This window comes from Schistocerca gregaria, chromosome 1, assembly GCF_023897955.1.
Source record: "Schistocerca gregaria isolate iqSchGreg1 chromosome 1, iqSchGreg1.2, whole genome shotgun sequence".
Lineage (NCBI taxonomy): Eukaryota > Metazoa > Arthropoda > Insecta > Orthoptera > Acrididae > Schistocerca > Schistocerca gregaria.
In genome coordinates this window covers 24,517,427-24,529,533 of record NC_064920.1, presented here as the reverse complement: position 1 = coordinate 24,529,533, position 12,107 = coordinate 24,517,427, and the positions used below count along the sequence as shown (strand labels likewise).

At 48.3% G+C, this 12,107-nt stretch overlaps 1 non-coding gene across 1 annotated transcript; it reads right to left on the bottom strand.

Moving 5' to 3' along the window:
* Positions 1-1,191: 1,191 nt before the first annotated feature.
* Trnak-cuu (transfer RNA lysine (anticodon CUU)) lies at positions 1,192-1,264 on the bottom strand. Its single transcript has one exon. It is a non-coding gene; the product is annotated as a tRNA-Lys (tRNA).
* Between the last annotated feature and the right edge of the window lie 10,843 nt (positions 1,265-12,107).

Sequence of the window (12,107 nt, the reverse complement as noted above, 5' to 3'; positions counted from 1 at the left end):
CCATGTGGCGGCAGCAAATGCGACTTTCCCAGCTTGGGAGTACGGCTCCTGCAGACAGAGCACATCCAATCTCCTCTCCCCCACCTCCCTTCGGAGTTCCTGCATCACAAGTCGACTATTATGAGTGTTTAGTTGTCCTATGTTTATTTTGGTCATTATGGAAAGTAGGTGTGTACTCGGTCATGTGGCCAGGTCTTAGTCCAGTCGAACGCAATTCGTCCGTTTGCCAAAACTGCCTGTTCATAGATGTCGTTTAGGTCGAATTTCTCGCCCCTTCTTTCAAACACCTTTCTTAACAAGTCTCGCAGGGCTCCAAAGTCAGTGGGGAGATTCACTGATTTCAGTTGAATTCTGTCCACAGCCTCCATCACCGAGAAGGTTATCTTTCGTCCCTCTTCGTGTCCTACACGAACCACATGTCTCAGGGCAGTGGTCAGGGTAGCCGGCTGCTCAAGTCTTGCTAGTTGCATGGTGTACTCCAAGTTGGGGTACACTCTTACATGGTCCACAGGTGGTAGTCTAACTACTGGAGTACCCTGTGTGGGAGAACTTGTACTAGAGCTACTGGTTACCAAGTTTTCCTGTATTGGTTGAATGACTTTTTTCTGCTCCTTTCTGGAAACTGCCACAGCCACAGGATGCCCTTGCCGTTTCTGGTGTTCTGTCGGCTCTGCTCCCCGGCTTTCGGAGGAGGGAGCTGCAGCTATGGGGGGGTCTGTCTGTATTGCCATATTTATCATATAGATCTCAGTCTGTGTGGCTCTGATTTCCAAAATTCGTCTTCCTCCTCTGAGGATGGGAACTCACGACCCCTGGTTTACTAGACCAGTGCTCTACCACTGAGCTAAAAAGGCGCGGCCTAGCGGTACTCTTGCGTACTTCGTCCTTACGGTCGTCTGGATCATCAGACTTGAGCTGACAACACTTCATATTACCGACTACTATTTGCAGCTATGGCGATCCATTACTGCTTGGCTACACATCTGACACGTAACCGATGTGCTCTCCAAATAACAACACTTGCATTTCATAACATGTCTTTCACACATGTCTACAATATCACCTTTACCTTCAAATACAGTTTTCTTGCGACTGACAGAGACGTAATCAAAGTTAAAAGTTGCTATTTCCATTACATCACGTTAATCAGAAAAACGGTAACTACATCTGCAGCGGAACAAAATTCCGGTACGCCCAGCGTGGGGCTCGAACCCACGACCCTGTGATTAAGAATATCATGCTCTACCGACTGAGCTAGCCGGCTGCCTCGGTGAATACCTGCGGGTTAGCACGTCACACAGTACTCGTTTGGGTTGAGTGGTCCCATACAGAATCTCTCCATGCAGCCTAATGTTTTCCTAACGTCACACTCGTCACGTACTTCACTTTTATTTCATAATCATTTCTGAGAGGTAAAGGAATTGCATGACAACCTGCAGAGCTAGTGGAGTCAAAATTAACACACATACTTGATGTGACTCAAAAGCCGAACGAGTTACTTGCCGAAGTTGTTTTAGATGTGCAAGTGCCAATCAAAACTCGCGATGACGGCACTCTGCCGACCATTTCGCTAGTTAACACCGGTCTTGTTGTGTGTGTTTCAAGTTCAAGAGCATCTCCAAGCAGAAAATGGTCAACAGAAACATTCAGACGGTTTCGTACTGCTCAATTGCTACATTAAAACGGTATGTTCCTTTTTCAGAACTGGAAAAAAACTGAGCGTGATAGCATTCGAACCTTTAATCCTCAGATCCGAAGTGCGACGCCTTATTTATTAGGCCACACGGTCACTGACGACCAAGTATAACTTGTATACGACTCATCTCGTAACGCTCACACCCTGAGGAATTGTGTTTTCGTTCCACACAGCCGCTGCCCCTTGCTCTTTCCCACCCAAACGTTACATTCAACCTCTTACGAGACCGACCAAATATAGACTGGGAAACAAGACCACACACTTTGTGCATTCGGAATCGAAGGCAGGGCGTCCCTCGCCGCATTTGCTATCATGGTCATTTGTTACTTCTGCAGAAGCGACGGCGGCGGCGGCGGCGACGACGACGACGACGACGACGACGACGACGACGACGACGACGGCGAGAGGCTCTGAGATATGTGAGAAATTCATCTATAAAATGTAATTCAGACTGCCTCGTCCCACCTTATGCTGTACCGCTTTGGCAAATGCTTTATCTGCGCCATTCGCCTTAATCACATCTGAGCGTAATTCTTAATAAAACGCTTGTCGCTAATTGTTCGTCATCACAGATACTGTTTGCTATACGGCCACGACGCACAACTGATTTCCAAAATTCGTCTTCCTCCTCTGAGGATGGAACTCACGATCCCTGGTTTGCTAGACCAGTGCTCTACCTCTGAGCTAAAGAGGCGCGGCCCAGCGGTACTCTTGCGTACTTCGTCCTTACGGTCCTCTGGGTCATCATACTTGAGTTGACAACACTTCATATTACCGACTACTATTTGCAGCTATGGCGATCCATTACTGCTTGGCTACACATCTGACACGTAACCGTTGTGCTCTCCAAACAACAACACTTGCATTTAAGAACATGTCTTTCACACATGTCTACAAAATCACCTTTACCTTCAAATACAGTTTTCTTGCGACTGACAGAGACGTAGGCAAAGTTAAAAGTTGCTATTTCCATTACATCACGTTAATCAGAAAAACGGTAATTTACATCTGCAGCGGAACAAAATTCCGTTCCGCCCAGCGTGGGGCTCGAACGCACGACCCTGGTATTAAGAATATCATGCTCTACCGACTGAGCTAGCCGGCTGCCTCGGTGAATACCTGCCGGTCTAGCACGTCACACAGTACTCGTTTGGGTTGGGTGGTACCATACAGAATCTCTCCATGCTGCCTAATGTTTTCCTAACGTCACACTCGTCACGTACTTCACTTTTATTTCATAATCATTTCTGAGAGGTAAAGGAATTGCATGACAACCTGCACAGCTAGTGGCATCAAAATTAACACACATACTTGATGTTACTCAAAAGCCGAACGAGTTACTTTCCGTCGTTGTTTTAGATGTGCAAGTGCCAGTCAAAACTCGCGGTGACGGCACTCTGTAGACAATTTCGCTAGTTAACACCGGTCTTGTTCTGTGTGTTTCAAGCTCAAGAGCATCTCCAAGCAGAAAATGGTCAACAGCAACATTCAGACGGTTTCGTACTGCTCAATTGCTACATTAAAACGGTATGTTTCTTTTTCAGAACTGGAAAAAAAACCGAGCATTACAGCATTAGAACCTGTAATCTTCGGATCATAAGTCCGACGCCTCATCCAGTCGGCCACACGGTCACTAGCGGCCTAGTATAACTTGTATACAACTCATCTCGTAACGCTCACACCCCTGAGGAATAGTGTTTTCGTTCCACACAGCCGCTGCCCCTTGCTCTTTCCCACCCAAACATTACATTCAACCTCTTACGAGACCGACCAAATATAGACTGGGAAACAAGACCACACACTTTGTGCATTCGGAATCGAAGGCAGGGCGTCCCTCGCCGCATTTGCTACCATGGCCATTTGCTACTTCTGCAGAAGCGGCCGCGGCGACGACGACGACGACGACGACGACGACGACGACCGCGAGAGGCTCTGAGATATGTGAGAAATTCATCTATAAAATGTAATTCAGACTGCCTCGTCCCACCTTATGCTGTACCGCTTTGGCAAATGCTTTATCTGCGCCATTCGCCTTAATCACATCTGAGCGTAATTCTTAATAAAACGCTTGTCGCTAATTGTTCGTCATCACAGATACTGTTTGCTATACGGCCACGACGCGCAACTGATTTCCAAAATTCGTCTTCCTCCTCTGAGGATGGGAACTCACGACCCCTGGTTTACTAGACCAGTGCTCTACCACTGAGCTAAAGAGGCGCAGCCTAGAGGTACACTAGCGTGCTTCGTCCTTACGGTCGACTGGGTCATCAGACTTGAGCTGACAACACTTCATATTACCGACTACTATTTGCAGCTATGGCGATCCATTACTGCTTGGCTACACATCTGATTCGTAATCGATGTGTTCTCCAAACAACACTTGCATTTAAGAACATGTCTTTCACACATGTCTACAAAATCACCTTTACCTTCAAATACAGTTTTCTTGCGACTTACAGAGACGTAGGCAAAGTTAAAAGTTGCTATTTCCATTACATCACGTTAATCAGAAAAACGGTAATTTACATCTGCAGCGGAACAAAATTCAGTTCCGCCCAGCGTGGGGCTCGAACCGTCGACCCTGGGATTAAGAATATCATGCGCTACCGACTGAGCTAGCCGGCTGCCTCGGTGAAAAGCTGCGGGTTAGCACGTCACACAGTACTCGTTTGGGTTGGGTGGTGCCATACAGAATCTCTCCATGCTGCTCAATGTTTTCCCAACGTCACACTCGTCACGTACTTCACTTTTATTTAATAATCATTTCTGAGAGGTAAAGGAATTGCATGACAACCTGCAGAGCTAGTGGCGTCAAAATTAACACACATACTTGATGTGACTCAAAAGCCGAACGAGTTACTTTCCGACGTTGTTTTAGATGTGCAAGTGCCAGTCAAAACTCGCGGTGACGGCACTCTGCCGACCATTTCGCTAGTTAACACCGGTCTTGTTGTGTGTGTTTCAAGCTCAAGAGCATCTCCAAGCAGAAAATGGTCAACAGAAACATTCAGACGGTTTCGTACTGCTCAATTGCTACATTAAAACGGTATGTTTCTTTTTCAGAACTGGAAAAAAACCGAGCTCGACAGCATTCGAACCTGTCATTTTCAGATCCGAAGTCTGACGCCTTATCCATTCGGCCACACGGTCACTAGCGACCAAGTATAACTTGTATACGACTCATCTCGTAACGCTCACACCCCTGAGGAATAGTGTTTTCGTTCCACACAGCCGCTGCCCCTTGCTCTTTCCCACCCAAACGTTACATTCAACCTCTTACGAGACCGACCAAATATAGACTGGGAAACAAGACCACACACTTTGTGCATTCGAAATCGAAGGCAGGGCGTCCCTCGCCGCATTTGCTACCATGGCCATTTGCTACTTCTGCAGAAGCGGCGGCGGCGGCGGCGGCGACGACGACGACGACGACGACGACGACGACGACGACGACGACGACGACGACGACCGCGAGAGGCTCTGAGATATGTGAGAAATTCATCTATAAAATGTAATTCAGACTGCCTCGTCCCACCTTATGCTCTACCGCTTTGGCAAATGCTTTATCTGCGCCATTCGCCTTAATCACATCTGAGCGTAATTCTTAATAAAACGCTTGACGCTAATTGTTCGTCATCACAGATACTGTTTGCTATACGGCCACGACGCGCAACTGATTTCCAAAATTCGTCTTCCTCCTCTGAGGATGGGAACTCACGACCCCTGGTTTACTAGACCAGTGATCTATAACTGAGCTAAAGAGGCGCGGCCTAGTGGTACTCTTGCGTACTTCGTCCTTACGGTCGTCTGGATCATCAGACTTAATCCTGACAACACTTCATATTACCGACTACTATTTGCAGCTATGGCGATCCATTACTGCTTGGCAACACATCTGACACGTAACCGATGTGCTCTCCAAACAACACTTGCATTTCAGAACATGTCTTTCACACATGTCTACAAAATCACCTTTACCTTCAAATACAGTTTTCTTGCGACTGACAGAACGTAGGCAAAGTTAAAAGTTGCTATTTCCATTACATCACGTTAATCAGAAAAACGGTAATTTACATCTGCAGCGGAACAAAATTCAGTTCCGCCCAGCGTGGGGCTCGAACCCTCGACCCTGGGATTAAGAATATCATGCTCTACGGACTGAGCTAGCCGGCTGCCTCGGAGAAGACCTGCGGGTTAGCACGTCACACATTACTCGTTTGGGTTGGGTGGTCCCATACAGAATCTCTCCATGCTGCCTAATGTTTTCCAAACGTCACACTCGTCACGTACTTCACTTTTATTTAATAATCATTTCTGAGAGGTAAAGGAATTGCATGACAACCTGCAGAGCTAGAGGCGTCAAAATTAACACACATACTTGATGTGACTCAAAAGCCGAACGAGTTACTTTCCGACGTTGTTTTAGATGTGCAAGTGCCAGTCAAAACTCGCGGTGACGGCACTCTGCCGACCATTTCGCTAGTTAACACCGGTCTTGTTGTGTGTGTTTCAAGCTCAAGAGCATCTCCAAGCAGAAAATGGTCAACAGAAACATTCAGACGGTTTCGTACTGCTCAATTGCTACATTAAAACGGTATGTTTCTTTTTCAGAACTGGAAAAAAACCGAGCTCGACAGCATTCGAACCTGTCATTTTCAGATCCGAAGTCTGACGCCTTATCCATTCGGCCACACGGTCACTAGCGACCAAGTATAACTTGTATACGACTCATCTCGTAACGCTCACACCCCTGAGGAATAGTGTTTTCGTTCCACACAGCCGCTGCCCCTTGCTCTTTCCCACCCAAACGTTACATTCAACCTCTTACGAGACCGACCAAATATAGACTGGGTAACAAGACCACACACTTTGTGCATTCGAAATCGAAGGCAGGGCGTCCCTCGCCGCATTTGCTACCATGGCCATTTGCTACTTCTGCAGAAGCGGCGGCGGCGACGACGACGACGACGACGACGACGACGACGACGACGACGACGACGACGACCGCGAGAGGCTCTGAGATATGTGAGAAATTCATTTATAAAATGTAATTCAGACTGCCTCGTCCCACCTTATGCTGTACCGCTTTGGCAAATGCTTTATCTGCGCCATTCGCCTTAATCACATCTGAGCGTAATTCTTAATAAAACGCTTGTCGCTAATTGTTCGTCATCACAGATAATGTTTTTGCTATACGGCCACGACGCGCAACTGATCTCCAAAATTCGTCTTCCTCCTCTGAGGATGGGAACTCACGACCCCTGGTTTACTAGACCAGTGCTCTACCACGGAGCTAAAGAGGCGCTGCCTAGCGGTACTCTTGCGTACTTCGTCCTTACGGTCCTCTGGGTCATCATACTTGAGTTGACAACACTTCATATTACCGACTACTATTTGCAGCTATGGCGATCCATTACTGCTTGGCTACACATCTGACACGTAACCGTTGTGCTCTCCAAACAACAACACTTGCATTTAAGAACATGTCTTTCACACATGTCTACAAAATCACCTTTACCTTCAAATACAGTTTTCTTGCGACTGACAGAGACGTAGGCAAAATTAAAAGTTGCTATTTCCATTACATCACGTTAATCAGAAAAACGGTAATTTACATCTGCAGCGTAACAAAATTCAGTTCCGCCCAGCGTGGGGCTCGAACCCTCGACCCTGAGATTAAGAATATCATGTTCTACCGACTGAGCTAGCAGGCTGCCTCGGTAAATACCTGCGGGTTAGCACGTCACACAGTACTCGTTTGGGTTGGGTGGACCCATACAGAATCTCTCCATGCTGCCTAATGTTTTCCCAACGTCACACTCATCACGTACTTCACTTTTATTTCATAATCATTTCTGAGAGGTAAAGGAATTGCATGACAACCTGCAGAGCTAGTGGCGTCAAAATTAACACACATACTTGATGTGATTCAAAAGCCGAACGAGTTACTTTCCGACGTTGTTTTAGATGTGCAAGTGCCAGTCAAAACTCGCGGTGACGGCACTCTGCCGACCATTTCGCTAGTTAACACCGGTCTTGTTGTGTGTGTTTCAAGTTCAAGAGCATCTCCAAGCAGAAAATGGTCAACAGAAACATTCAGACGGTTTCGTACTGCTCAATTGCTACATTAAAACTGTATGTTTCTTTTTCAGAACTGGAAAAAAACCGACCGTGACAGCATTCGAACCTGTCATCTTCAGATCCGAAGAGCGACGCCTTATCCATTCGGCCACACGGTCACTAGCGACCAAGTATAACTTGTATACGACTAATCTCTTAACGCTCACACCCCTGAGGAATAGTGTTTTCGTTCCACACAGCCGCTGCCCCTTGCTCTTTCCCACCCAAACGTTACATTCAACCTCTTACGAGACCGACCAAATATAGACTGGGAAAAGAGACCACACACTTTGTGCATTCGAAATCGAAGGCAGGGCGTCCCTCGCCGCATTTGCTACCATGGCCATTTGCTACTTCTGCAGAAGCGGCGGCGACGACGACGACGACGACGACGACGACGACGACGACGACGACCGCGAGAGGCTCTGAGATATGTGAGAAATTCATCTATAAAATGTAATTCAGACTGCCTCGTCCCACCTTATGCTGTACCGCTTTGGCAAACGTCAAGGAAGGACGTTAAACTCCCGTCATGGTAGGACGTAAAACGCCCCCAACCCAGGCGAAAGCAAAGGGTGCATGGCGCAGGGGTAGCTGCGTTACGGGAGACACTCCACCTGTCTCCCTTGAGTTGAGCCCGGTGGTCGGGCGAGGGTATGAGGGTGAGCCTCACGGCTTTCCTGGGGCCCTGCAGTCCGGCTGCCGACGTTCCTCACGTCTTGGACGACGTTAAATGTCTCCCAACCCAAGGCGAAAGCAAGGGGTGCATGGCGCAGGGGAAGCTGCGCAAGAGGGACACAACATCTGTCCCTGGGGAGGGGAGGGTCGAGTGGGGCTGCTCGGGGGTGGGTGATGGCGCCTTGGCGACTCCCCACCACTGGGTAGCTTCTGCTCCCCTCCCCTCCCCTATTTTTACGCAGGGCACAGACCATCAGGTGCCCCGCATGCTGGCGACCTCTTTTGTCGGCGTGGGACCTCGGCGCGATTCGGCAAGGGTGCTTCGCCGCGCCTCTGGGTAACCGAGGCGTGGTCCGCCAAACCCAGATGGTGGTGACATCGTCTGGGCCAGGTTAGCTGGGTCCAGACCGCCGAAAGACTGAGTGACCGGCCCGCCACCTGAGTAGGAGCGGGTCCTTGGCCGAAAGGTGGAAGCTCGGGCGAGTAGGCGGCGAAGGGCGAGAAGTGCATCCGCTTCTCCGGAGTGCGGGGTGCACTTGCCGGTGATCGCTGGGTGAAATCGTCGATGAGGAGGCCGCTGAAGAGGACCAGTGCGTTGGAAACGGTGCGCTGAACCTGACAGCTCAGGAATGCTCTTGACCTAGGGGCGAGGTTGGTGAGCGAGCTGCAGTCTTAGTCCCCCCCCCCATGCCAGAGGAACCGGTCCGGGGAAAGAGACGGGTTCCCAACCCCTTTTTTTTTTCGCTTGTCAAATAATGATGATGGCTACAAACGAGACAAGCGAATTGAGTGCGCCTGCGAGGCTTTCGACGCTAGCTGATCCCTCGCCACAGGAAGGCCTGGGTCAGGCAATGGTAGAATGCAGCATGGAAAGGCATCTCAGATTAAGCCAGTTCCTGGACCATAACGTAAAGAACGGTAAAATTAGTCAAACCGCGGTACAGGCACTGAAAAACGAGTTGGCGGCATGGGCAATAGCCAACGCCAAACTCGAAGGACGACTAGAGGAGCTCGAAAGAGAGAATGAAAGGCTCCGGAAACAGCCTGCTAGGACATGGGCCGGGGTCGCGGCGCAAGCTGCACCCAAGGCCCCCACAACTAGGGAAACTATCGTCAAGGTGTCCAAGCGGCCGGAAACAGCGGTCTTTTTGAGACCAATGCCTGGCCAGAACATAAAGAAGGTCCAAGAAGTTTTCGCGACTTCAGTCAACCCAGTTAAGGATAAAATTAAAATTAACAGGATTAAGGCTACAAAGAATGTAGTGATTGTCGATGTTGCCACTGAGGAGGACAAAAACAAGCTTTTGGCGAATCAACAGCTATGTAAGGCAGTCAGATGTGAACCCCCCCGTAAGAAGAACCCCTTGGTCATTCTTTATGATGTGCCAAAGTCCATAACGGACGAGGACCTGTGTAAGACGATCTATGAGCAAAACTTTGACTCAGAAGGCAACATGGAAACTTTCCTAAAAGACTTTAAACTTAGGTTTAAAACTGGGCCTAAGGATAAAGATACAGTCCACCACGTAGCAGAAGTTACAGGATCCCTATGGAGGAAATTGACAGCTATGGGCAGGGTATACATAGGTTTTCACTCTGTTAATGTCAAGGACTACCTTGTTGTCCCCCGGTGTCAGAACTGTGGGGATATTGATCACATACACAAATACTGTAGTAGGAAACCTGCTTGCTCCAGATGCGGGGAGGAGGAACATATGAGGAAGGAATGTAAGAAGTCCGTGGTGTGCATTCCATGCACACGGAGAGGAAAGAAAACCTGTGGTATGGCAGGAAGAAACTGCCCGACCTACAAACTGCTAGAGCAGAGACTCATATCCCGAATTGACTATGGCTGATGCTGGTAACATAAGAAGGACGAACATCAAAAGGAAGTCTCCCAGCAAAAGAAAAAGGGACGCTGGAAGGGCAGAAAGATTTAATAAATTTTTGAAGTCTCTAAAACAAATGCAAGAACGAAAAGCAACGATGATTGACTTCAGTACACAAACTGACTCTGATCCGAGATTCGAAGAGATAAGAGAAATAATGCACGAAATAAAAGAAATTGAGGTAATTGTAGACGACTTCTCGGCTGCTAGTGAGTCTCCACCCTCAACATCTCCAGCTCCTCACTCAAAATTAAACCCTGAAGCTGAAACTTTCGTCTCAAAGCTTGAATTAAAAGGGACACAGGAAGTAAAAATGGTTGATCTTTGTATTCAAACAGAACCTGAAGAAGAAAATGAGGAGCATGACGAAAAAGCAGTTAACCCAGGCTCACAGCCTCAATCATTACCCGGAAGGAACAGCTCTGCTCCTGTCCCAGGGAGTCTTCCAACTTTTACCCTGCAAGACAGCACAGTCACAAGCACCACTACGAGCACAAGTATGGCACAGCTGCAAGACGATAAACCGGCTGTAGGAGCGGACCCAAGACGGATCTATCCCAACTTGGAGTTCGCGATGCAGCTATCGCGTCTGGAGCAACCAGCGATCCTCACTACAGCGTTGAGGCACGTCGTACGCGTAGGTCATGAACATGGCAGAATGGTCACCTTCACGGCGATGGAGGCTGTAGATAGAATACAGCTGAAGTCAGTGAATCTTCCCACTGATTTCGGAGCCCTGCGTGACCTGGTGAAGAAAGTATTTGAGAGAAGAGGTGAAGAGTTCAAGCTGGACGAAATTTATGCACAGGCTGTCCTAGCTAATGGTAGAGTAGCATTCGACTTTAACAAATCATGGCCTGAATGTTACTTTCACACTTATTTTCCTTAATGACAACCCTAAATTCAATCACGGTAGGGCAGCTAAACACTCATAATAGTCGGCTGGTCATGCAGGAACTCCGAAAAGTAGTGGAGGAGAGGAGACTAGATGTAGTCTGTCTACAGGAGCCATACTACTGGGCCGGGCAAATATCATTCATGTCGAAAACATGGCAAACCATCTTTACAGGAGAGGAGCCAAGGGCGTTAATAGTAATAACAAATAAGGCCCTTAGAGCCACAAAAATAGCGCAACTCTCTGATTGCCACTGTAACGTCATCGAGATGCAGTCACCCGCCGGGATATTATATATTGTTAATATGTACTTTCAGTACGGGGGAAATTTCGAACATTTCATAGAACATCTCTCTAGGGTAATGATGGCGTTACGTGGGCGTAAGGTAATAGTCACAGCAGACATGAACGCGAAATCCCCCCTATGGCACAGCGGCACCAGGGACGAAAATGGTGAAAGGGCAGAGGAAGCAATAATGGCGTCACAGCTGGTGGTAGTAAATAAAGCAGGGAACCCCCCCACCTATGCGGGAGGAGGGGGACAAGGCACCAACATCGATGTGACGTTAGCATCACCGAATGCTATAAACCTCATCCACAGCTGGAATGTGATAGAGCACGCTACCACAAGCGATCACAACTTGATTACTTTCTGCATAGGAGATGAAGAGTGCCGCTGGGACCTGGGGTGGGAGATTCAATACAACTTTCATAAGACAAATTGGGAATGCCTGGCTCAGGAGTGTGACGTTCCTCCGTTGCCTGAGGGTGGCCTGGATGTCGACAGGTACGCCGAAGAACTGGTAGGCTCCATCGTTAGGGCGGTAAA